We start from the raw sequence: 27,394 nt of genomic DNA, 5'->3' as shown, positions 1-27,394 counted from the left end.
TTCATCACTTATAGGTCGCCAATTCTTACTTTAATGTCCCGTAGCAACAATAGAGCCCGAAACTACGCGCAAAATATTTTTTGTACTCAGCAATCTAGCTGAGATAATTGGTTCATGCTCGGAAAAACAAGCGTTTCGAAGCTGATAAAAAGTTGAATGCCGACGCGCCAGTGATTTCCGGGCGTAATTGGGTCACGAATAGCGCACGCGAACAAGAAGTCATGTGATTGCATTCCGTGCCTGTTATTGGTGCAAAACGCTATAAAAGAAGTCTTGAAAACCCTTCAGCTGCATTCGTGAATGGTCAGCTATTCAACTTCGAGATCTCCGGAGCAGCAACTCAGGTCTGTGCTAAGCCTGCTGATGTTTCTTTTTAGTGAGGGAGTTCTTAGAACAAACTTTTGTGCGAGTGTTAAACCACGTGGTGGTGCTTATCCTGCAACTGCTCTAAAATGCGCCCATACCAATTTAGCAGTTCTGATCCACCAATATATTGTTTCGCCCTTGTTGTAATTCCCGCACTTGCACAAAAAGGCCGGAATACATTCCTTCGCGGTTCTCGACGAAAATTGTATGTAAAGACACATTCTTCAATAGTGTATAATATTACAAAAAAACATTTTGCTTTCTGTTTGCGCATGCGCGATATTTTTAGTGCATTTTTCCCTAAACTCGCCGTAACTCTTTATGTCTCAGCTGTTCATGCGATTTTTTTATTGCAGATTTCTGAAATCATCATGGGTTTTTGCTCCTCGGTAAGAAACTATTACAAAAACTTTCATTTTTATTTATTTTTTTCAAGCATCTCTTTCCTGCCTTTGAGACCATTTTAGTCAACGAACGCAAATTCTGCGGGGTATACACTGTTAGATGAATCTCACTGTAAATCCATCGATAAATATACTCGTGCAGTTAGCACTACAGTAAAAAGAATATTTTCTGGAGTTTAAAACCCCGCCTCTTATCAAATGGCAGTTATTTCTATGTGGTGGCATTTATTGCTACTGTTCTTGCACATGGTCAGCGCAAATTTTCTTCACCACACCTCACTTACGGGTGCTTTGAACTGCTCACTTGTTTATATCTCCAGGACTGTTACCCTCCTCAGACTACGACGCCGCGATGGCGTTTGAAAAAAAAAAAATCCCGGCAAGTCGTCGGCTTTAGTGACGCGGTCAGGACTAAGAACCGCTTTTAATAACTGGTTCTTTGTATAATACGGCACCTGAAGGGTATAGCGTTATTTCTCGGCAATTATAAAACACAAAATATTTTTCTGCCGCGCCTTCCTGGATTTATGAAAGACAAACCTGAAAAATAATTGGTTTGAAAATAATTGGATTGAAAATAATTGAATAGAGAATAATTGGATTGAATAATTAAAAAAAGAATAAGGATTGAAAAAAAGATTGAAAAAAGAATATTTGGATTGAGAATAATTGGATTGGATTAAATATAATTGGATTGAAAAAATAATGTGAGCACGTGGCATTGCATATTGATATCCTATTCTAAAACAGAACTAGCCTTCGATGATCGTCACGTAGTTCTTCTGGTATTCCGGCAGCACATAATCAAAACAGGCGATGTTGTGGCGTTTTCCACCGATTTTAAAAAGCAATGCCTCTAAATGCAAAAAGTATTGGAAAGTAGAAAAAAGCCAACTAAAGGTTGGAATTTATGAAGCAGTTAGCAACATGGCGTTGCCTTGAATACCAAATTATAGTTTTTACGATAAACAACCGGATGATAATTGTAATTGCAATTACCAAACACGGAAGCATATATCTGCAAGGTAGATGTAATAACATATGTTTATGAAGTTAATGCAAACTTGCAGGGTTTATGTTACAAGCTTCATTAAAATCGGTTGTATAGATGCGAACTTTTGTTTTGATACAAGGCTGTTCAACTTTGGTGCAGAGATCATCAGTAATTGACTGACAGCTGATATTTAAACGAGCAATCATCAATTTTGGTTCATGAAACTTTTCAAGGCGTGTTCAATTTTTAAAACACGCGGAATCTTCCACGCAATGTTCGTGGCATTCGATTGCATTTCCGTATTTTTACACCATTGATTTAAAAAACAGAACAACGTTTTTTTGTCCATCTCAAGGTAATTTAACAGTTTTATGGTGCAGTTTACTCAAATTGTTAAAATTTGTTACCGATTTATTCAGGGAAAGTAGCGACAACTAAATCTTACTTGCCAAAGACTAGCGAAGAATTCTGTATATAAGTACCCATGGCTGTTAATTATGCCGCTCATTCGGATAATGTCCCTTTATTGACTGCCGTATAACGTTTTGAAGAAGCCAAACAGAACACACTGCCGTGTTTTGAAAGCAATTTTTTTGCAACGCAGACATTCAAAGAAATTTTTCAAACATGTATTGAGAAAAATCCAAAAGGATCGAAGGGAATTTAGTGGAAACAGATGCGTAAAAACAGATATTCACTGAATGATCTTTGGGAATCAATGAAAAGAAAATACCGCATAAGAGCAATTCTCTGAGTTTTCAATTAAGCCAAATGAACCTAAATACAGTATAATACGACTACACAGCGCAACACTTTGCGTAGCATAAAGATTTTCATGCTAGCAAGAGAATAATGCACGACCAAAAAAAAGAACAGCTCCTTTGCTGAGAGCCAATAATAATAAACGAAGAAATAAAGGACAGATTGTGTCTGGATCAAAAACAAGGAAATCATAATAGCGTATCATAGCGTAGTGAGTCAGAGGCAAGCGTATCAGTGAAGTAGCTCAACAAGACAATTACCAGCATGTCTGGACAAGAGTAACTACCGTACCTTTTACGAGCAAAACGTTACTTTCAAGCTTTTCGAACAGACCTATTTCTCCGATTTAGATGTGAAACATGAGACCAGTATTTTGCGAAGTTGCTGAAAAGACAATGCATAAATAGTGCACAGTGTAGTTGTTGGCACCGAAGCACCAATCGTGTTTATTGTCAAAGGGGTGCTATGTTGTGTTGTCGTTTGCAATATGTAGTAGAATTTTTGTTTTCAGACACAGCAAGACCCTAATTAATTTTGAAGTTTGGCCATCGGAAATAAAGTACCTATACATTGGAGCGCGTGAACAAATGGCCTTCAGGCAAGATCTTATAGCCATATCTTATTAACTACGCTTACTGCAGTAAAAATGAAGACTATTGAGTATGTGACAGTTTGGGATTAGGCACAAGATCCGACCCCGTCCTTTTCTGGTGCTTTTAATATAAAGTAAGGAAAAATAGGGGTAATAAAGTCTACTTTAGGCATGACCGTGACTAATTTTGTCCTGGCAACAGGTTTTCAGGTGCCATGTGGTGACGATCTTTCTTTTCGTAGCCCTAATGGCTCAAGCGTTTATGGCTGATGGATGTCTCGACCAAGCGGTGAGAATAGAAACAATGTTTTCCTAAATACAACAATCTTATTTACTGACTTACACACACACATACACACACGCAAACGCGCGCGCGCACACACACACACACACACACACGCACACACACATACACACACACACACACACACACACACACACACACACACACACACTCAATATGGCTGATGGATGTCTCGACCGAGCGGTGAGAATAGAAACAATGTTTTCATATATACAACAATCTGATTTACAGACTGACACACACACACACAAGCGCACACAGAGGCACACGCAAACGCACGCACACACCCACACACACACACACACACACACACACACACTATGGCTGATGGATGTCTCGACCCAGCGGTGAGAATACCAACGATGTTTTCATAAATACACACAATCTTATTTACAGACTGACACACACGCACACAAACGCACACATACACACACGCAAACGCACACGCACACAAACACACTCACACACACGCATACACACAGTGCCACGCACACAAACACGTGCATGAATATTTACGGAATACGTTTCTTTACCGATAACGACATGCCCAGAGGCCGCTACATTGTTTGATTTATTGTGTTTACCAATGTATCCGGCTTCTTACAGATCGCACAATTCCTGGACAGCGGGAATTTTGATATTGTATTCCGTATATGCTATAAGCTCTAGCGTTTGCCTCCAAAGCTATCCTCACATTGTATTCCCGCTTATTGATAAATGTTTTCCCTAAAAATGAGCTCTAATGGTGTATATAGGTCCATACATGGCGGAAAAAAATCAATTAGTTTCGCTAAAGAGCCATGTAACATTCTGAGTAGTTGAACGGTCTCTAGCAGCTGCAAGGTGCGAGCACTAAAGGGCCTGTTTGAAACACTTCCAAAAAAATTGGCCTAAACCGTTAACACTGTGTTATTCAAATCTGACTCGTAGTAAATGGTCTTAGGAACACAGCAATTAAAGTATACATATTGCCATTAGACAAACGGAAGAAATAATGATTGTCAGAGGCTGTAGCAAAACTTACCCCTTTAAAATATTAGAATCATTGCGCACTGCAAGGGTTTATTACGATATCCTTGTTACGTACAACAAGCCGGATGCACTGCGCTAAAAAAGGCGTTTCATGTGTTAGCACAAGCATGGGAATGGTGTACGAACCTTAAAAATAAATTGAGGTTTTGACATTGATTTCCTTACAGAAAATCGGCAAGAAAAATTCCTGATAATACAAGAAAAAACGAAATTTATTTCATTTTAGGTGACAACCCAGGTATTCTGCTGGACGTAGAGGTGCTAAGTAGGATTCCGAGTAGCGATTCTAGGATGGTGATAAACAAGCTACGTGGAAATGTCGAAAGCGAAAGAAGGAAACTAGTGAAAACTGAGGAACCCCGCATGGAGCCACTCACAACCAGATCGCCGGAGTTTGAAATCCCTCTTGAAAAATTTTTATTCTTTGGACGAACAGAACGAGGTCAGCGTAGACATGCTAAATGACATCCAACATCTTCCCTCAGTAAATCAGAAGTAGCTCTAGGAGAAGCAGGGACCAAACTGCACGTTGGGAACAAACTGACAAACTAAGAAAACAAAGAAAATAAACCCAAACGCAAGAACATAAAAGTGTCACGTACGCCGTACCAAATTGAATTAGCGGAGCTTTATAAGCTGAAATACAGAAATAAGCCAAACAAAATTCATGCATATAACACAGCAGTGATCGAGGAAACGCTGAAAATAGGGAGAACCCGGAAAGCAACAAACAGAAAGCTAGCCATCTACAAAGACAGGATATACGCAATCAGAGACTAGAACGGTAGCAATACGCACAGCTTGAACGATGTAATAAAGGTAGCAGAAGAAATCTACACCACGCTTTAGCCAGCTACGTTAGAGCACAAAAACTACTGAGAGTACGAGCTCAACTTGCGATGTCCCAGTAATAACTAATAAAGGAGCTGGAAAGGCTGTGGAAAATACAAAAAAAACCTGCAGGAGACGACGGCGTAAGCGTATATCTTTTGAAGGAAGAACGAGATATTGTACTGGAAAAGCTAGCTGTACTATTTTGTAATGCCTTAAAGCTCAAAATGTGTCCATAGCTTGGAGAAAGTTCCAACAATATTCTGATCCGTAAAAAAGGAGATCCCAAGGACCTCAAAAATCACAAACATCAGCCTACTCTCAGTTGTTTACAAGCTGTTTACCAAACTTATAGATACCCGCATAAGTGGCAGCCTGTATTTCACAACGCACAGAGCAGACAGGATTAAAAACAGAGCATCAATCATGCACGACTGGCACGTCGTTAATCAAGTGATAGCAAAATCCTCAGGGTAAAATGAACTCCTTTGTATGGCATTTGTAAGATATGAAGAAGAGTTTCATTCTGTACTCGCCCCAGCCGCGCTAGAGGCAATAAACGACCGGCGTACTGAAGAAACATCAATAAAACATTTAGAATTTATATAAAAGGAATCCATGGGAAGGATAAACCTCCACAAGCGAAACGATAAATTTTCCATTTGAAAATAACTAAGGCAGGGACATAACATCTCGCCAGAACTACTCAAAGCATGCCTGGAGGGGGCATTTACAAAGCTTGACAAGGGAAACATAGGGTTAGAATAAACGGCGAATTTTTGGGCCTTGCCTTGAGGGATACTTGCCAATCTTGACTGGCGAAACATAGGATTAGGATAAAACGCGAATACTTGGCCAGGTATGGTTCGTGGACGACATAGTCTTTCTGAGTGAGAAGGCAGAAACCATGCAAAAAATGCTTGAGGAACTAAAATAGGAAAGCACACCGGTGGCGCTAAAAATATATATAAATAAATTTAAAGTAATCATGAATAAGATGCCGAATGAGTCCTGTTCAGCTTACAAAAAAACATAGGAGTAAAAAAAAACTACCTGGTAAGAACAGTTAGCGCTAACCCGAACGACGAGAAACAAATCCGGCGCATAATGGGAATGTGTTGTATAGTACTCAGCAAGCACTCTCAAATAATGAAAAGTGAGCTACCTCTTAAACAAACTGCAACAAGTGCATACGGCTGGTGATGGCATACCGAGCTGAAACTTGGCATCTTACTGAGCAACATTAGAGCATACGTAGCTCGGCTTAACGCGCCATGGGACGAATATTGCTAAGAATAGCACTCGGGTGTCTGGATCTAAGCGAACTAAAGTAGAAGACGTAATATTTTAAATCAAGAAAAAGAAATGGTCTTGGGCTGGCCTTGTAGTAAAACAGACGGACAACCAATTGACAATTAGAGTAACTGAGTGTATACCAAGAGATTCGTTTACGCGAGCGCGAAAGCCATATTCCGATGGAGGGTAATTGAAGGGTAAATTGAAGGGTAAATTATAAACTCCAGCAGCACAGGAAAAAGATGTTGAAGGTAGATGAGGGAGGCCGTCGAGAAGTGAAGAGCCGAAGGCGGATGATGAAGGTGGTGACTGTGAGGAGGATGTTTATTTTTTTCTATAAAGAACAAAATATATTGCGAGGGGAGACAGAAGCAAAAAAGCTGCCTTATGCAGCTCCAGCCCTCCTTGTGGCCGGCATTAATGCGCAACAGCGATGAGGCCTGTACACAAAACGACTGTAATTAATAAACAGTTTTACACCATAAATACTCATCATTTTGTAGCGCCAACCTGTTTCAGGTGTGTTTTAAAATACGAAATGGGGGCGGGTGGTCTGTTTTTCTTACATGGACTGGCAGACCCACCAGAGTGGAGGGGTGAAACATAACCGATACCAACTAACCTTTTTCAACCTACAGCTGAGTCTCAATACAAGACTTGGTTTACGTTTTCGGCGTCATTAGAATGAGTGCCGTGGCGACGTGGTGATATCGGCGTTGTTAGTTTCCTTGGTAGAGCAAAGCACCATTCGGTCTGTGGTGCTTTGCTCTAAGAGGCTAATAAAAAGTGAGGCCGGTGACGCGTAGGTGAAATAATTGGAATGATACAGTATCAAATTTGTCAGAAAACTAGGAATTTCTTCGAAAAAAAACTGGAGGAAATTTTTCCAGGCAAACTCTTTCACCTATTTTACCAGTGAATCAATTTAGCTATAGAAAAATTAAAAAAACTGCCCTGCGAGCAAATCTCGCCAAATTATCTCATAAAGAAAGAAAACGTTGCTTTAGTCATTGCTAATACCAAAGAGAGCCACCTGTAAACAGAATTCGTACGCTTTTTTCAGTGCTCTGTTTCAAGCCAGGACTGCTGCAGTAGGCACATCTGCACGCCAGATGGTACCTCCAGTTCTGGCCATTGCATCGCTAACCCTTACTTCGGCCGTGCGGAGGATGCGATGGCTGTGTGATGAGCATGCTCTTACACCGCTCTAAATAAAAGAAAGAGCAATAAAAAAAGCCTAAAATTACTTCTTCTCAGTGTAATGACGCGTTTTTCCAGGGCATCCCCATTATTCACACTGCCTAAACACTACTAAAAAGTTGGCGCGTTACTTGAAATATTTTAGTAGGCGAGAGAATTGGTTCTATAGAAGCCACGGTTTAATTATTACTAACGTAGACAAACCCAGGATTCTGGGTGTTGCTTTGTCGTGTAGGAGAATTCGCTTCAGCAGCGTCAGCAAAAGGCAACCGCGCACGCAGCAGGGTTGTCGTCGGCAGGAGCAGGTGTAAGGGTCGCATTTTAGGGCAATTGCAAAGAATTGCAGTGTCGCTTTCTCGTTCCTTCTGTGCACATAACAACCATGCTGTGCACGGCAATTTACTGCAGAACCAGGCCGGCACATTGAAACATCTATCTGGGTAAACATTCAATATTGTGGCAACGGAACGCAACAAAAAGAAACTAGGCAAACCGTTTTTTTTGCCCTAAATGTTCGCTGAGCAATTCCTCTAACGGAAAGAACTTGCTTTCTGCTGCAAGCAGCAGTGGCACAGTAGCGAGTCCTTTTTGTTTCTGCTCAATCGGGTTTTATGATCAAAAGAAAATAAACACCTGGTTGTTAAATTGTGACGCCCTCCGGCACTTACCCAGACTCAATCGTAATGTGCTTGGTTTCCCATTAGTTGGAGATTGGTTTAAGAAGCATATTCGTAATTTTTGGCAAACTACTCCTCCCTTAAAAAAGGCTGCGGTTGAAAACTTGTTTATGTTGGTCATATTTTGTGCTTTTAAGTGCGGCGCCTAACTGGCAAATCTTTGCATTTTACTTGCCGAAAAAGAGTGTCTCTGGTAAGAAAGTTTGTCTAGTGTCGTCGACTGGTATTCATATAAAATGGGCTTTTAATACCGATTAGAAATGGAAAAATTCCATTCTCAGCGGTCTTGAAAAAATCTCTACATATGGTGTTTTGCTATAGTGTGCAGCCTTCGTTTGTGTTAAATTTTGTTTTTAAGCTTACAAAATGAAGAGAGTTGTGTCTCTCCGCATTTTGAAAGCCGTGGGTTGTGTTCGCCCGCTTCTATGGCCGACAGGGTGCTCCAAAGCAATTGTTATCAGTGCAGTTTCCATGCGGTGCACACAAAAAACACCCTTGTTTGAGATGTGCTGTGTTCAGTTGACTCCACATTCATCCCGAGTGATGGGAAGAGAAAGGAAGAAGGCGTAGCGGTTTTTTTAGTTTGGTGCCCGCCAACCAAGTGCTGTACCATCTGCTTCAGTCGAGTTCGTAAGCTTCTCATCTGTGACGAAAGCATTCATGGTCCTCATTATAGTTTAGGTTCTGAATTACAGCATAATCATATATTTAGAGGAACACTGAAGTGAATTTATCAAGCTTCTGTTTTTCCTTTCACTGCGTACACTGGCTCAAATTACCCACTTTTAACCGTTTATCCTGTTGATAAGTCAGTTTTATTTTATGATGCCCAAAAGAAGAAAAAGTACCACGTGCCGTCTCCGGCGGCCGCACCAACTAAACGATAGGACGTCGGAAGGAGGTGCACAGTGATTGGACGATTTGCAAGATTAGCATTCAAAAAGTTTTGGTTTCGGTTATGTAAAACAACATGCTTGACATCTGACGTTATGGTTAGACAGGCATTCCCGCTATCTCATTATTTGTCATACCGCGCTTCTGCGATGTTTTTTGCTGTAAAATGCGTAAGATAAGATAAGCCTCACAGAACGGCTTGGAATCGTAGCAATCCCTAGCCGGGACCTACGCAGTAGATCAAAGCCCTCCGGGTCACTGCAGACGCTCAAATGCCACAAACGTGTCCTGTATATTTGGAGTTTGAGTCACACTTGCCTGTATTGTAAAAAAGGTTTTCGCACCAGGCCAAGGATCGGCTGATTCTGGCCTGTGCCCGCTTCCCGCAGGCAGTCGGTGCTTATGGCAAGAGCACGCCAACGAGAACTGGCTAGCGCGTGAGTCTGTGTGCGCGTTCTGCGAACTCGTTCGTGGAGCAGTGAACGTTACTGCCCAAAAATGGCAAACTCAGTACAGAAAACATCAGCCAAAAACGAAAAAAAATCAACAAAAAAAGGATGTACTTTCAGGGATTAGAAATTGCAATTTGCAAAGTACCATGCCTAGCGCTCCAGACCACTCGGCCACGGACAAGCTCTGCCGAAGATGAAAATATAAAGTAAATAATGTATAAGCAGTGTACACTTTTATTTAGTTTTAGTATTTCATGCAGCTTAGGTGACTATTTATTGTATCGCACTCGTGCAGTAGAGCGTCCCGCAAACTTCCACAATATCTCACGTTTAGAAATTGCATTTCTGAGGCTGAAAAGCGTTCCAGGATGCGTAGTCATGCTCCTGAACGCTGTTCTTGTTCATCCCGCGCGAAAAAGTGTTTTTTGCTCCCTAGTTTTACTCTGTACGGCAAAAGTATCAGTTGATATTATTTCCTTAGTACCTATATTGACTTCGCTGACTCTTCTCCCGCCTTCAAGTGCCCTTAGAATTTCCTACTAGCATACCAGTCAGCGAAGCATCGACTGCGGGCTTGAGCAGCGCTTGTGTGGAGTGACCTTGACTTTGAGCTTGATGCAGTCTATAAACTAACAAACTAAAGAAACGCACATTCTTTCTTTCACAAACTTGTCTTGGCTTTCTTTCAACTGAACGAATGAACTGCGACGACCCGTCGACAGCCGGCGTACTAAACGCTGGGCCGACTGACTCTGTCGGAAGGTCAGTCAGCCCTGCAGTAGCGCAGTCAAGCCAAGTCATTTCCTCCTGACGTCACACAAAACACCACAGAAAATGGGCGGGGATGCAGAGAGGGGGACAGCATCTTCAAAGTGATGTTTCTACTAAATGAATTCGCGTAATTGCGCTCACAGTGGTCGAAACATTGCCTATAGACACCGGGCTCTAGTTTGCGCTATTATTCCCGCAATGTTTACGCATCACTCCAGTGTCCTATTATTGTTTGTTTTTTACTTTGTTTATCAAACCAGTGGAGCGCTGTTCTTTTTTTAGCAGATCAAGTATAACATTCTCAGTTGCCCCACATTCCTTCTTAATCTGAAAGGCAGCACATGCAGGGTACTGTGTTTTTGTACCCCCCGTCATCCTATTATGCAAAAAGAGCTTAAACGCGGTGCATATTTATTTTTCTTGTTTGTTTTATATTATTTGGGATTCCGCTTTGCACTGGTTCTGAGGCGAGCCTCCATGCTCTTTAATAAACCTGACTGCTGCTTCGAGGGCAGAATCGGGATGATGGTTTTGAGTAGGATTCATTAGTGTTTGCTCAAGCAAACCACGTTTGACGCGTACAGTTTCGCGCGAAATAATCCTACCATAGGCCTAGCACTATCCCAGACTGTATGCAATATCTCAAAAAACACATCAGGTTAGAGACGATGTAGGACAGTAATTCGGTACAATAGAAAGTGTATCGCATGATTCATCATTATTTGTGTAGGCAAAAAAATTCCAGTAACAGCCTAGGCAATGTTGGTGGCAAAATAAAAACGAGTTACTGCGAACACGTAAACTAATCTGTAAATTAGAGAGACAGCAGTTAAATCCTCACGCATACTTTTGTTACCCCCGCATAGGCACGGGACGGCCTATGTTGAATGCGTAGAAGTGGTTCTCCATAAAATTCGGCTTCGTTGCAAAAAAAGTTTATGTTGGGCAGACCGGAAGATGTTTAGATGATAGGTTAAGAGAACATGCAGCCGATGTCAATAACGCACCCCAAAAAAACGTGAGCGATCGGTTTTTTGCCCAGCACAGCTCCGCGCGCAGACATGTTACTGCCTTTGAACAAACAGAGTTGGTAAAACTGCTCTGACCACATCGCACGAGAGATCATAGAGGCTAAACTGATTAACAGGTTGGCACTGGCATGTGAATGACACCGTCCGTAGCTCTGGCAAAGAAGGAATTAAACTTCCTACGCACGCCCCGCTGGTAAACAAGCAGTATGTCGTGGGTAGGGCGCGCATATATATATGTGGGGTATTTCATTTGATAAAGTGTTGGTCCCAGCTCTCATGTGTGTCTAGTTATCCCTTGCGTCCATGTGCAAACTTCGCTGTAAGAAAGGCATCAAAATACACCGTGGTGTGGCTTAAAAACGAACACACATTCAAGTAACACATTCCCAACGACGGGGGTATAGACTTCTAAAAATGTGAACCGCTAAGATTTACAACATGGTAATTCAATCACAAAGCGCATGAGCACATTTTGCCGCAAAGGTAGAAGCAGTCGTACATCCTAAATAATTAGGCCGAAAATGAGCTCCGTTCACTAGGCAGTAATGGTTTTGCATACAAAACTCAATGTGAGCAATTCCGAGCCCTTGAAGTTAGATGCAAAGCATCTCTCGCTCTCGGCTCCGTCGTCCGTCGTCCGGTGTCCGTCCATCCACCGGCCCAGGAAGACACTGGCAACACTGCCGTTCCAGGAGCCCTTTAAGGGGAAGCGTGCTCGTCTTGTGCCGGCCAAAGAAGACACCGGCAACACTGCCGCTCCAGCATCTCATGGTCGGGGCTATGTCCCTCCCTTGTTTTGGCGCCGCCCACACCCCCACTGCGCATGCTCGGCTCATCTCGGGCCGGCCCAGGAAGACACCGCTGGTAACACTGTAGCTCCACGAGCCATTAAAGGGTAAGACACTACCGGGCGTTCAGCAAGCCGAGCATGCACAGTTGGTGTGTGGACGGCGCAACAACGACAAGGGAGGGACATAGCCCCGTCACATCTAACAAAATTACACCATCTTCCTGTAGGCGAACCCTCTGTAGTATGCGAAACAGCCATGGGCTCAACGCAATTTCCCATTTCGTAGTCCCGGTAAGTGGAAAGTAAGGTGGTTATTATGGAAACCAAACTGTAAATATAAGGGTGGCTACGCACCTCTACCTAACGGAAATGACGAACTGAAAGCTATAGGGCACTTCAATCGACCCCATGACTGCTTTGCATACTACTTTGGGTTCCCCTACGTGTAGGTGGCGTCATTTTTTTATATTTACAATAGTGGTGGGATGCAGCCGGTAATCTTTTCCTGTAAATTTAACACTTGAGCCTTGCCTTAGGAGGCAAGTTGGTCTGAAGCCGCAACGGCGCTGGGATGCTGCCAGCAAGAATGAATCCTCAGCTTTCGAAATCACACAAACAAAAACCGGCGATTTAAACTATCCTTTTTTTTCGAGCGTGACTTACTGGCAACTAAAGTTTAAGAGACCAAAGAAGCCTGCGATTACTTTGTAATTTGATGATGACATTTGTTCGTTTTCTGGAAAGGGCAACGGAGGCCAAAGAGCGCCAACACAATGGTTGGGTCGTTTCCGGTGTAAACGTTTGCTTAAAATAGAAGTGTGATAGGTTACCTTCGAGGTGTATAGAGCCCCTTACTTAAAAACAAGCTCTGGAGTGAGCCAGATGATTATGACGTTAGGGTAAAGAATGAATGTTCAATCAAAGCTACCCCACTGATGGGCTTTGTTATCATATGTGTTATGAGATGCCTTAGAAAAATTTAATATCTCCAAGGCAGGCAAATAGACGTTTATGAGGAGTGACGGGTTTATTGCCTAAAAACAACGATGGATGAAGTGGAATCATTTGAGTGTACAGTTCTAGGAAATGCTTCTATCTCGCACTGTCGAAGTGCGGACACTAAACAAGACCATACAATACTGACAGACAATGTCCACAACTGTTGCGGCTTGGCGGTGGGGATCCATTTAAAAGATGGGAATGAGTGGCATATGTATGACCTATGCGTAGTCTGCACATGTACACTTCTGTTTTTCTGTGTAGTAGCTGCCAATTTGGGCTTTTAAGTGTGGAGTTTGTTTTCTGGCGGTGTGTCCCAGTGTTGCTGCCAGCGTTTTCGTAGTGCCTTAAGAATGAGCGGTTTTATGACAAGATAGGACAGCTGAGGGACATCGATTTCACAGCCGAGTGCTGCTGCGGCGGCGCTCTGGTCAGCGAGCTCATTGCCATGAATTCCGCAGTGTCTAGGCACCCAGCACACTATTATGGTCTGTTTTAAAGCATACGCTGACATTATTTTTTGAAGACCTTGTTCAATATCGCATATGTAATTTTTTTGCCTGATTTAACGCTGCTACCACAATTAAAGATTCTGTGGATATACAGTATTGTTGTGTTTTTGTTTGTGTTTTGCACTCAAGAGTTATTAAAATAGCATGCGCCCCTGCCGTAAATATACTTGTCTTCCTGTTTAGCGTTCATGTGCTGGAAAACTAGGGACCATGTGCCCCGCATTCCACTGCAGTGGAAGACTTTGAGGCACCCGTTTAAAAAGCAGTGTATGGGTACTTGTATTGCAAGTGTAGAAAGAGTTGCAAAATATGTTCCTTGGGAGCGTGTCTTTTGTCAATTTTTTTGAAAGACACGTCATAGATGACAGGGAGCAGATTGCAAGGTGCAATAAACTCGGCGATATTTGTTTTGTAGGTGTCGTTCCAGGTGACACCATGGTCCTCTGCCTCTGCTCTCAAAAACAAAGACGGAGTGACAGACGGATCAAAAACAACCTTTCAGATGATGTGTTTTGAATAGTAGCGTTGAACGGATAATGCCTCATCGACGTCGCTCTGACGCAGTACAAAAGCGCCCCGTATGTGCGTTGGTACTCTAAGCACCACTGGTCAGTTTTAACATACAGGATTTCTATAGGGCTTGTCCGCAAATCTCCATAAGCAAGGCGGAGCAGTCGACCACTGTTAGAGCTGCTTTCGAAGCAGAACCATACACCACGCTGGCGTATTCTATGCGCGATCGCACTAAACTATTGAAAAGACGGAGCAAGCGTCCCAGGCAGCACAGCACTACCCGGCCTCACTCAAGCCGGCGTACTTTGTCCAGTGATTTTCTTTCCGGCCTTTTTCCGTCCGCCACGTTCGGCACGTGTCCAAATGTGGGTCTTTTGGCCGTATACGGGCGCACTCCCATGGATGTCCAACGGCCAGTGTCCGTCGGCCAGTCGACCGGCTTACATTTATACGGCCATATTCCAGCCGTACGGCTCCGGCCATTTCAAGGCCACCTGTGTACGGCCGAAGTACGGCCACCGGAGGACAGCCGAGATGCGGTCGTCGGACTCTAGCCGGACTAAAGCTGCCGGAAATACGGCCGTGGTACGAGCATTGGAGTTCAGCCACAGTACCTTAACTGTCCTGAGGCCGGTCACTGCATGTCGCGCAAGCAGATGACTCAGTCGCGCTGTGCAGCAGCACAAATCTAGCATTTTGGGTCCAATGCAGCCACATCAAAATGAGCTCACGCGCAACCAACAGCCGTCCAGCCTTAAGCGCAACCGTGCTAATTAGCAGCGTCAGTTGACACCAAAATTTATTTATTAAACGTAGCTCACAAATCGTCGTTCCTCTAATTGTTGTGCTTCTTTTACTGTCCAATACAGAAAATATTGTGTTCTTTTTAGAGCTGGAATATATATATATAGTGGATGTCCTGGTATCTTCTGGGGGGCGGCTTACCTGCAACAAACTGGTAAGGCGGTGGGTGGGAGGCTGTTGATTTTCACAAAGATGAAAGTGCTCTTTTTAGCCAATTTCATTTAGGACAATCTTCCTGAGCACTTTCATGCTGTGAATAAATAAACTATTTTTACAACAGTTGCTTGACCAGTTTGGTTGTATACAAAACCGGCGCGAATGCCTTTACGAAGCGTTTTGGTACTCCACAAAAAATGAAGAGCCTTCAATATAATTTCCTTCGCGCAAAAAGTATGTCCAGTATTTGCCCATTTTTCTTGCAAAGCAATTTTCTACTCGATTAACTTTGCTGATGATCTTTCACAGGGCTCATCCTAGGAGAGATCGAACAAGAGCTTTCATTTTCAATACATTTTATCTTATTTTTATGAGTTACGTGCACACCACTTATTAGCCCAAAAGAACCTAATTTTCCTTTAATGTGGTACGACGGTAAAAAAATTCTAGACGCGTTAGGAATGACGCCTTCCTTATGATGGCTGCAGTTGTATACCTCTGTGTTCAAGCAATGAAACGCTTAAGACTAGGGTTTCATAATTTGTTTAAAACCAATAACATAGCAATGGTAGTATTCATGCAGCAAAACTTGTATACTGAAAGGAATAAAACAATGAAAATTTTATTGGTCAAGTTTGAATGCGTAAGGTTCCCAACCTTTCGGAGGTGAACTTACAGGTCTGCAAGTGTATTTTTATTTATTCGTTTATTTATTTATTTATTTATTTTTATTTGTTTACAATTTTATTTATTTTATACCTGCTTGCCTTTGCATTCATAACAGCAGGGATATACAAAACAGTAAACATCAAATATGAGACCAAATAACGAAATATTTCCACAGAGCGCTTTGAAAATCGTCATTATAAACAGTTGGTACAATCATACGTGGAAGATATTTACACTGTAGTATCGATTTAAAATAAAATGAATCGTCCAAGGCGTCTCTTTTAAAGGAAAGTTAATAATTTGCTTTAAGATTGTGGTCCCACTTTGGGAAATGTAGAATGCCGCTTGGATATACTTCACGTCTATTCCAGTTTTCGAATGATAGATCTTAAGAAAAAAATTCAAGCTGAGGTTTCGTCTCTGATCTTTTCCAACTTACCATTCAAGTTTACATTTAATTTCCCTCGTGCTACGTTTGCAGTGACAATTACCTAATACGAATCGCCCTGTCCTATTTTGTATGTTTTCGATCGTATCAACGAGCTGTTTGGTATAGGGATCACAGAAAACACATGCGTACTCCAAGAATGAGTGCTTATGAGTAAACTACGGTTTTTCTTTTAAGGTACATGGAGGTTTGCTGAAATATTACCTCAGAAAACCAAAAACACCTGCAGCCGTAGCTTTTGTTATGAGCGTGCCTATTTATCCTCTAACCTCTCGGTAAATAAACTCCTAGTTAGTTATATTCCCCGGCCGTTCTTAAACCAGTGTTATTTATGGTATACGTATTCGATTGGAATGAAGGTTTTCTTGTGAAGGTGACGTTAACGCACTTTTTAACATTTACCTACTTTTCTGAATCAGCACACGATGAAGTTATTAATCCGAATCATGCGGCAGGTATTCGGAATCGCGTTCATTCGCGATAGTCCTTTAAACCACACAGTAATGCAAATAGTAATGCATGTCTATATAACAAAAACCAAAGAGGGTCCGCAACTGACCCTTGGGGAATTCGTGAGGTCAAGAGAACATATCTGGACGAACAACCATTGAGAGTGACCGTCTGCTGTCTTAGAGGGATATATTTGGCTGTCCATGCAACAACCGATTCATTCAGTTTATAGCCCGCAATGTACTAACAAGAAGCTGATATGGAACACCTCCAAATGCTTTTTTTGCCGTAAAAGAAAATACAGTCAACTACTTTAAGCTTATCTGTTGCTAGAGCCAAATCGTGCGTGAACTCAACAAGCTGCGTTGAGGAAGAAAAACCCAACGAAATCCGTGTTTTCTAGATGCTGGCGAATATGTTTAAACACATTAGTCATTTCCGGAGCTGAGCTAAGCTCACCTTCAAACACCGCAACTAAATTAACTTCCAGGCTTCGTCATTCACAAGGTTCTCTTGTTATGGCAAATTTAAAATAACACGTGTTTCTCAATAGACAGTCATAAAATCTCATGAAGAAGGGTACGAAGTTTAGCCTAACATGTGTATGAGCTTAGGCCCTTCTACGTTTATCACCAATACAATATTGCAACATTGTTTTTCGCAGTATTATTATAAGAAAAAAGGGCCCATCTCCTCGCGAGGGGGACTCGAGTAAATGCGTCACATGGGGGTGGGTGTATTGCGTTAACGTTTAGTGTTTGGGAGTTGGTGGTAGTGAATGGGTTGTATCAGCAGCTTCTTGATGTATTTTGAATGAGTCAAGGGTATAAGGCGCGTTTGTAGCCTTTCATTCTGTGTCGGTTTTGTGGCGCAGTGGGAAGAGCACCATGTACCTCGCGTTCCGCCCACAGGTAGTGAATGCGTTGTATCAGCAGCTTCTTGACGTAGTTTGAATGAGTCAAGGATATAAGGCGCGTTCGTAGCCTTCCATACTGTGTCGGCTTTTTGGCGCAGTGAGTAGAGCACCATGTACCTTGCGTTCTGCCAGCAGGGTCGTTGGATCGAAACCAGGCGCCGGTAAGTATTATATTTTTATATAGTGTAGGGGGAGGGGTGCGGACCTGTTGTTGAGAGCGAGGAGGGTAGCATGATGCGGGAGAAGAGGAGTGGGGGAGAGGGCGCACCTGGAACTGCTGTTGCGGACGCCGAGGCACGCCAACGCCGACAACGCCGGGTGACATCGTGAGTTAAAGAAATGCTCTGCATTTACCTGCAAACTTGCGCTTTTGCGCGCTCTTGCCTTTCTGTGGTAAGGAGTCCTTGACATGGCGCCGGTTGAGCTCCTGCGTGGCGGCCGCATCCTCGACGCCCTTTAAGGCCACTTATTTTTGTGAACCACCGCCACCTCGGGTAGAACATCTCTGCCAGGTCGATGTCTCCAATGGTCGCCATTTCTTTGGGGCGAATAGCCTCGAGTAGATGCGTCGACAAAGCCGGCGGGCGAGGCGTGGTAGCGGCTATGACTGGCGAGGCTTAGCTCACCCGTCGGTGTGGCACAGTCTTTTTGTGGCAATAAATGGTATTCCAATGGCCTAAAATGATCCCTGGTAAGTCCTTGCACCTTGCCCGTTCACCTAGAACACTCATCAGTGTTTGACAAACGAACTTCGTTCATATAAAACGGAGAAACACCAAGCGGATAAAAAACGTGTCTTCGTCATTCGGCTCTCTAACGGCTCTTTCTTCACCCAGGAAAAAACTGGTCCTACACCGGTAGGTCTCCTTCCAAACACGTCTGTGCAAGGATTCTCCGCGCACAGACCCGTGTCGTTGTTCGGCTGTACACCACTTACCGAAAGAATGACATATAACCTGAGACCTTACTTAGGCCAATTTCCTTGAACACAGGTTGCCAAAACGTATGCGGTCGTTCGCTTGCCGTAATTCCACCGAGGACCGCTAACCGAATGTAAAATGTACATTCTGTGGCCGTGCGTCCGCAGGTCTCCAGTATAACACCGGTTACCCAAAGAAAACAAATATTCCACCGCTGGACGCGCGGTCTACAGTTGAAAGAGCGAATGCAATGCAGCCGCACTCCAGCCGGTCTCCATTCGGAGACCAACTCCCACAAGAATACGGATATTTTGTGGCTTATGGCATGACGTGCTTCGGCTGAACACCGCTTCTCAAAGGAAAAACGGATGCACTAAAGCGGTACTTCGGCTGTTCTCTTTCTCAACTACGCAGCCGAAAGTGAACTCAATATCTGGCAGCCAAGTAGCAACCGTTTTGCGTCTGATCAGGGGCGGCCAAAGAAATACCGAAGCGCTGGTTGCCGAATGTTGGCCGTTCATAGTATGATCAGTGGCTGCCAGTACGTGGATGCTGGCCGCACATGCTAGAAATCGGGCATAGACGGGCCGGTCTCGGGACACTTTCTGTGCCGCCTGGGATGTCTTCTCTGCATCATATGATTGGTTGCACAGTGTTTTATTAATGTTCATAGTTTGAGTTCTTAATTGGGGGGATAAGTGTGAGCCTTTTGTCCAGCAGAATACCCAGAAATTTGTGTTCATTTGTGACGGGAAGCACAACATTATTATATGTACTTCAGGGTCAGGCCAGACTCCACGCTTTGGAGAAAGCTGTACACATGTGCTCTTTTCAAGATTATTCTGAAAACCATTTCCATCAGCCCACTTTTTAAGTTTATAAGCACTAAGTTGTAACTGCCATTGCAGATTGATGGATTACAAGACCTATATCTGATTTGAGTATCATCAACGTACACTGAGTAGAAAACTGCGGGTGGCAGTGCCTTTTTCAGTGAGTTCATTTTGACCATAAAAAGTTTACAACTCAGTACTCCACCCTGCGGGACCCCATTTTCTTGAATGTGATTCTATAAAGTGATGCTCCGACCCTTACCCGAAAAGCTCACTCAGATTGGTAGTTTTCTATACTATTTAGCTTATTTCCAGATATACCGTAAGCTTTGAGGTCACGCACGATGCGATAGCGCCATGCAGTATCGCACGCCTTCCGCAAGTCGAAGAAAATAGACATACAGTGCTGCCTGTTGACGAAAGCATCTTTAACGTACGATTGCAATGCCACAAGCTGGTCGGTTGTAGATCTTCCTGAACAGAAACCTGCCTGGCAGCTATCTAGAATACCATGGTATTCTAAAAAGTACATGAGCCTTCTATTGACGATCATCTGGAACAGTTTACTGGAATTACTCGTAAGTGCTATTGGCCGATAGCTAGAAGGAGAAGAGGCATCTTTCCATTCTTTATTCAGTGGCACCACAATTGCCTTTTTCCAAGCCCGTGGAAGAAATTCTGCACTCGATATCTTGCTAAACAAGTAGAGGAGTGTTTCGAGGGTGTGTTCGTGAAGGTGCTGAAGTCGCCAAGACAACTTGAAGCTCGTGGATTGAAAATGGGCACTTGTAAGACTCTTGTGATGATTTTTTGATGCCCCTAATGGATTTGCGCTACGCAGACGTTTTGTACCTCATAAATCTGTCTTTTTAATGTAAAGAGCTTGATATAAGTTCAAAGTGTTTAGCTTGTGTGTTTGCCTGGTCTTCTATTGTGTTACCAGTGGTGCTAAGTTGTGTCGGTTTAAGAGTTAATAGGGCCCAGAAACGTTCTCCAGCGTTTGGTTTTGGCTTCTCGGCGAATACGCCTTCCAACTGCCTTGGTACGCTTGAACGCATAATGATTCTGTGCCGTTGGGCAGCATTGGAGGTTACCCCAGGCCTTCTTTTATGCTTTGCGTGCGTTTCGACACTCCTCATTCCACCAGGGTTTTTTGGGATTTTGAGGAGACCCGGAGGTTTGAGGGATTGAACTCTTTTTTATTTTATTTAGAAAAAACCTTACAGGCTCCAGGTGGAGCATGGGGCGAGGGAGGCTACACAAAGAAAAGGCACTTGAGGTCATTAGCCAACACACGGGAAAATAAAATATACTCAAGAATATCAGAACATCATTACACATATATTAAGAAAAAATACCCTGAAAACTGTAAGCATTCAACAAAGATCAAAATACAAAAAAGGAACAAACAAAGATGCAAAGGTATCGTTATTAGGTATGTTGGAAGCGAAAATATGAAACAAATATATTAGGAAAAATGCTGATTTAGTTGTTCATAAAATCTGTCAAGGTTTGATATAGAAGTGATAGAGTCAGGAAGATCATTCCAATGCGATATGGCACAAGGTAGAGCTGATGAATTCAATAAAAGTGTGTTTCCATAGATACGCTTAAAGCTGAAATAATTGTGTAAGCGTGACGACATGCGGGAAGGGGGTTCGAGGGGGAGTGGGGATAGGTTATCACTATGAACGTATTTGTGAAACAGACAAAGGACAGTGACTACGCGACGAATTTGTAATGGTTTTAATGGAATGTCATGTTTTATCTGTGTGATACTGGAATTGCGATTATAGTTGCGAGAAATAAAATGAGCGGCTATGTTTTGGATGGATTCGAGCAGATTAACTAAGTAATTTTGATGAGGTGACCATACAGATGATGCGAATTCTAGCTGCGGGCGGAAGAATGTGCAGTAGGACAATTTTTGCATGGCTGTTGGTGCTGTTTGCAGGTTACCCCGAAGGTATCCTAAGGTTTTACTTGCTTTCGCGCAGATTGAAGTAATGTGAGTGGACCACAAAAGAGTGGAAGTGAAATTGACACCAAGATATTCGTAGGTAGTGGCTCGAGATATTGCTGCGTTATTTATACAGTAAGGGAAATCAGAGTGAGCATGCTTACGCGATAAAGAGATTATTTTGCGCTTTGTTGAATTTAGGATCATTTGCCTAGTTCTGCACCAGGAATAAATTTGGTCGAGGCCTTTTTGCAATATAATGTGATCCTGGCCAATGTTGATGACGCGATGAATGATGCAGTCGTCCGCGAAAAGGCGAACGCATGATGAAATGTTATTTGGCAAGTCGTTAATATAAATAAAAACTGTAATGGCCCAAGAACACTCCCATGAGGTACCCCAGATGTGACGTCAGTTATTGTTGAAGAAGAATCGTTAACGATGGTAAACTGTTGGCGAAGCGACAAGAAGTTATCCAACCGCCATAAGTTACAGAATCAATGGGGAGAGCTGATAATTTGGAAATAAGGCGACAATGAGCTACACGATCAAATGCCTTGGAAAAGTCGAGGAATATGCAGTTGATTGTTGGTTATTATTTAGGTTGAAATGTAATTCGGGAGAAAATTCAAGCAACTGGGTGTTACAAGACAAATCTTTTCTGAAGCCTTGCTGATTTTTTTACTTGTTTTTTTCGAGGTGTCTGAAAATATTGGACGCGATGATGTGCTCAAGTAACTTGCAGCAAATGCATGTTATTAAAATGGGTGGATGGGTCTCTCGTGAGGTTCTATTACCATCTTTGAATATGGGAATGACTTTAGCTATTTTCCAATCTGTTGGTATCTGGCCTGAAATAAAGACTGCTTGAAAATATGGATTAATATTTGCCTAAGACGTGTACATTGTTTTTTAGAATCTTAGTGTTGATATTATCAATGCAACTAGAAGTGTACACTTTTAGATTAATAATGAGAGAAGCGATGCCTTCAGGGGTGATTTATATTTCTTCCATATAAGGGTAATCAATGTCAGTTACCATGGGCACATTGGAATGATCTTCCTTGGTGAAAATAGACGTGAAAAACAAATTGAATGCGGATGCGGACTGTTCATCAGAGAAGGGAATGTTGTTGTCGTCAAACAAGCAGATTTTATTGTCATCAGCACAAGCAGAAATTGTTCGCCAATATTATCTAGGTTTGTGTTTGAAAATTGCTGGGAGACTCGGTGTAAAGTACTTGTTTTTTGCGCTTCCCAACTCGAGCTTATATACTTTCAGGAAGTCGGTGTATTTTTTCGATGAAGATGTGCAAGGTTTTTTTTGCGTTTGTGTACAATCGTTTCTTTTATTTTTCAATGTTCGAAGATTTTTCTGAAACTATGGGTTAGTTTTATGGTTACTAATAGTAATTAAATGTACGTATTTATCAAATAACGTTTGCAATATGTTCTTAAAAAGGAGCCGGTTGGATTCCACAGTGCGGGCATTAAATGTGGGCAAAAATACTTTATTAAGAAAGATATCCAAATCAGCATTCATGCCATCGTAATTGCCTCTGCTGTAATCGGAATTTTTTTATTACTGAATCCCGTTACTGGAGTTGGAGTTTCGACGGTGAATTAAATTAGTTTGTGGTCGCTGAATCCACTAAGGAAAGACACCGGGCCTATGGTTTCAGGTGCAGTGGTTAAAACTAAATCTAAAACAAAGAAGCCTCTGGTTGGTTGGTGTACAATTAGAAAAAAAAGTAAAGAGTAAAATAAAAGAAATTTGAAATAAAATTCAAGTGGCAGCCTCTATAATGTTGGCGGTAACAATTCTACAAGCGTCTTCGACCTGCAAGTGGTTTATGAATGTGTAGGAGAGCTGTGACCCTTTGCTAAAAGCCGCCCAGTCTGCAAGGGTTTCTTTAAGCCTTTTATGGTAAATGGAACTGTCAGAGAGTGCATCTAGACACTTAAGAGGGACAGGGAAGTGCTCACTTCCAGAAGGGTTGGAGTCCACATCGCAGTCGAACTAAGGAAAGAGAATGAATGAACGTATTCCTAAATCGATGATGTGTGAGTAGGTGTTATGCGTTGTGCTGTAGTATATTGGTTTCTTTTAAAATATTATACACGCACCAGATGACAGTAAGAAGCTTTCAATTAAACAGCCCAGGTCATCTTCGAGTTCAGATCTCCACAGTTTACTGTGGGCAATAAAGTCGCCCAACATATAATGGGTCCGACAGCTGGTTAATTAGGGTGTCAAATTCTGGACTACAAAGCCGAAAGTCAGGAGGAATATATATCGAAGCTATCGTTAATATCTTGTCGGCGATTTATTGCACGTACAGCAACTCCTTCGAGAGTTGTGGTCAAAGGAACAAATTGACAGAGAATAGCTGCTGTATAACTACAGCTACACCACCAGAGGAGTGCCAACAGTCGTCCCTATCTTTCCATAACACTGATTAGCGCTTCGGAAAGTTTTTTTTTGAGTGTAAGTGTGTCTCCTGAAGACAAAAAATGGATGATTGTTTTTATGAAGAATTTCGTATATGTAATCCAAGTTTTTCATTAAGCCTCTGCAGTTTCATTGTGTATTGTATTGTACTACCATAAGTGTTTAAAGAGGGAGTACAGCGTGTATCTGTGTGTTGCAGACGGGTGGAATTATCTTTGTTACTGAGCCTGCGTTAGGGCCAGTTATGCGTGAAGCTGGGTTTTTCCCACGGCCGATGCTGCCACGCTACTCGTTTGGCTGAAGAACAGCTGACGGAGCTGGCGTAGTTGTTACATCCATCTCTTCATCTGACGGCAAACGAGTAAATGCAGGATGTACCTCCTTTTGCCGTGGACCTCCGGGAGCGCCATCGTGTTTGCCGCGCGGGCCAATCGCGGCTGTAGTGGTGTTGTGCGCGTACATGTGGATGCAAGTCTCCCCACCTCGCTGCCCACTGTGCCCAAGGGCGACAGCCCAGCGGGAATGGAAAGCAAGCCGTTTCCACCTACGGTGTTTATTGCCACCGCAGCCGCAGTGCATTCCACAGGCTGTGGTACAATATTTTGGGCAGCAGAAGCCAGCCCACCGGGGTGAGTGGGAGGGACCAGGTCAGCGTTTCTGCACTGGGTTGCCACCTAAACCTGACATCGCCGCACCCCCGCTGAGCAGCGCCAGCGTAACTTCCTGAGGGAAGCATCGAATGTATTTTCCGAGCTTCTGGGTACGACAGGTTGTGGGTCACTTTGAGGTTTATGATTTCTTTCTCATTTTTGAATTTTTTCTAAGTACGGGAGTACGCGGCGTGGTGTGGTTCACAGTTAACACACAGAAATTTTGTCTCATTGCGCTCATATTTCTAGTGGTCGTGCTTCGAGTGTTTCGCCCATGTGTTTTGCCCTCGACACTTGTTCATACTGTGCCTGTACCTTTGACATTGTAGCATTGTTGCTGGTTTGGGATGTACGCCCCTATCTGACAATGGAGAACCCCGACTTTGACAGATTTGGGGAGCATACTACCATCAAAAGTCAAGATGATATGTTTGGTTTTGATGACATTTCCGTCGCGCCTCATTATGATACGTCTAACATGAGTCACTCCTTGCTCGCGCAAGCCCTCAAGAATATCTGCCTCAGTTTAATTTGAGTTCAGTTTCCGAGAGCACACCTTCACAGCTGCTGAGGGTTTGGAGAGATGCTACAGTAATCTGTAAGCCACCAATGTTGTCTGTTTTAGAAGGTTAGCAGATTGTTTAGTTCTTACCTCAAGAAGAATGTGACCAGATGCAATTTTTTTGCGTGATAGTTCTTTTCAACTATACCTTCAATAAACTTTGCGATCAGGAACACAGATTTCGAAGTTATTGGGGTGGGTTTGTCAGCAGTCTGCATGACTAGGAAGTGAGGAGAGTTGTCAGGGTTGTTGAAAACGAGGTTGGGTAGGGCTTTAAAGATTGCTTCGGTGGAGGCCATTTTCGGGGCCCGTCATTTGGAAGAAAGGGTTTAGATAATACCATGCGCCATAGAATAAAGCAGGCGATGGGGGTACTATCTTCTTTGACTTTACCCTGATGGTCAAAAGGTCCCAGAGCTCCCTGCCTGGTAAACATACAAGGAGCCCATCCGCCGGAGCCTGCCCATGACTCCGACGGTCACCGTTTGAGGTTTCTGCACTTTACCTTAAAACGAATAGCTACGGTCGGTTACAGTGTCAGTAGTGAGTCCGTGGTATTGCCAACACCGTCACCAAAAGCGACCCGGGCAGGGGTTTGTAATTTGAGTCCTGTTGACAGAAAGAAAGGGTTGATGGCTACACGATACGTTTATAAATTCCGTTTGGGATTCCTTGAGTAACTCAAGCTAACTGTTAAGAGCAAAAGCGTACACGCCATTGATAGCAAACACTGGGCCGCAATACTTAGCAGGGCAGCATTTCTTCACCCGCACTAAAATAACTTATATATCGTAAAAAACCACATAAAGGTAAAAACATTTTCACCTCAAAGAAATAAATTTTATTGTACTGGAAACAGATTTTGTGAAAACATTTCGGTAATACATGTGCTTTAACTGTACCGTTAGGCCTTTTCGTAGTTTGACCTATTCTGCAGCCGTTACAAATAATGTTCCCCAAATCATTTTTAAACTAGGATAGCCAAGTTTTTTTCCTACGTATACCTTGTCGCGACATGTAGCCTTCACAGCTTGAAATGCCATTGGTACGACTATCAGTATATCTTCAACGATGTACGGATCAAAATACCGTTGGTGATGCACAAACATGCCTTGCAAATGTAATTAACCTTTTAAAGCATACCATGCTTCTCGGTTTTGTTAAGTTTAGCATGCAGTTATACTTCGCTCCGTAAAATGTAGACAACGTTCTTTCCTCTGAATGCTCTGTGAATGCACTTAATGCCAATGTATTTTTTTGTGTATTCTTTCGCAAGCATTAACTCCTTAATAGTATTAGCAATAAAATTCTGATATTCAACGCTACTCTGTTCAAAACATTGTTCAACATTACGTGTTTGGTTATAAGAGAATGGCTGATGCATGCCTTTTAGTTTTTCATTGGTGATAAACATTGTCTGCTAATTACGTTTTCGTTTTGTTACGGCCACAAGGATTTTAAATAACTTGGACAAACGTGCGATACCCTAACTGCTGAAATTTAAATTAGATGGGCTTGCTTCTTGCAAAAAAAATATTTCAGCTTGAATAGTTCTCCTAAATTAAATACTCCGCCATTTTTCTTGCGGTTGCTCTAAATCGTGTTCACACGAACAGCTCCACTTCATTTCGGGTCGCCCCTTCAGATATACGAACCACGTATAAGAAGCAATAAAATTGACGGTTTTCTACACGCATGAGACAAGGGTATTGGCGTTATAACATAATGCCACTGAGCAAGCATAGATATGAAGGAAAATGATCTATTGCGGCAAGCTCAGCCGAGGAGCCAGATATGTCACAAAACAAACGCGAACTGCAAAGCTTCGTATGTGTGACAGCGCACGAGAGGGCAGCGGTACCTGATGGACAAAGTAAAAGCGGCCGCAAATTATTTTCGCGACGGCGCAGTGAAATGCGGGTCACGGTTGGCGCGCAGGTTATTCCACCGCGGCAGATGCCGGAAGCGTAACTTATGAAGAGCGCTTGTGACGTTACCTGGGCGCGCTAAGAAGCATCATTTTTCCTCCTGTCTTGCTTTTGCTCCGTGCGTTAAGCGTAATCGTCGTACAAAAATGCTTGCTCCCCAGTCAATTCTGATTCATACCCCACACTCTGGGACAATCTCAAGCTTTGGTTCTTAGGTGCAACGTCA

At 42.8% G+C, this 27,394-nt stretch overlaps 1 long non-coding RNA gene across 1 annotated transcript; it reads left to right on the top strand.

Moving 5' to 3' along the window:
* The first annotated feature begins 296 nt into the window (after positions 1–296).
* LOC144157729 (uncharacterized) lies at positions 297–7,816 on the top strand. The gene is made up of 4 exons (XR_013319840.1): positions 297–344; positions 723–755; positions 3,321–3,407; positions 7,645–7,816. It is a non-coding gene; the product is annotated as an uncharacterized LOC144157729 (long non-coding RNA).
* Positions 7,817–27,394: the final 19,578 nt, after the last annotated feature.

This window comes from Haemaphysalis longicornis, unplaced genomic scaffold (assembly GCF_048455015.1).
Source record: "Haemaphysalis longicornis isolate Haplotype H1 unplaced genomic scaffold, Haemaphysalis longicornis Haplotype H1 scaffold_10, whole genome shotgun sequence".
Lineage (NCBI taxonomy): Eukaryota > Metazoa > Arthropoda > Arachnida > Ixodida > Ixodidae > Haemaphysalis > Haemaphysalis longicornis.
This window is presented reverse-complemented; position numbering and strand designations above follow the sequence as displayed.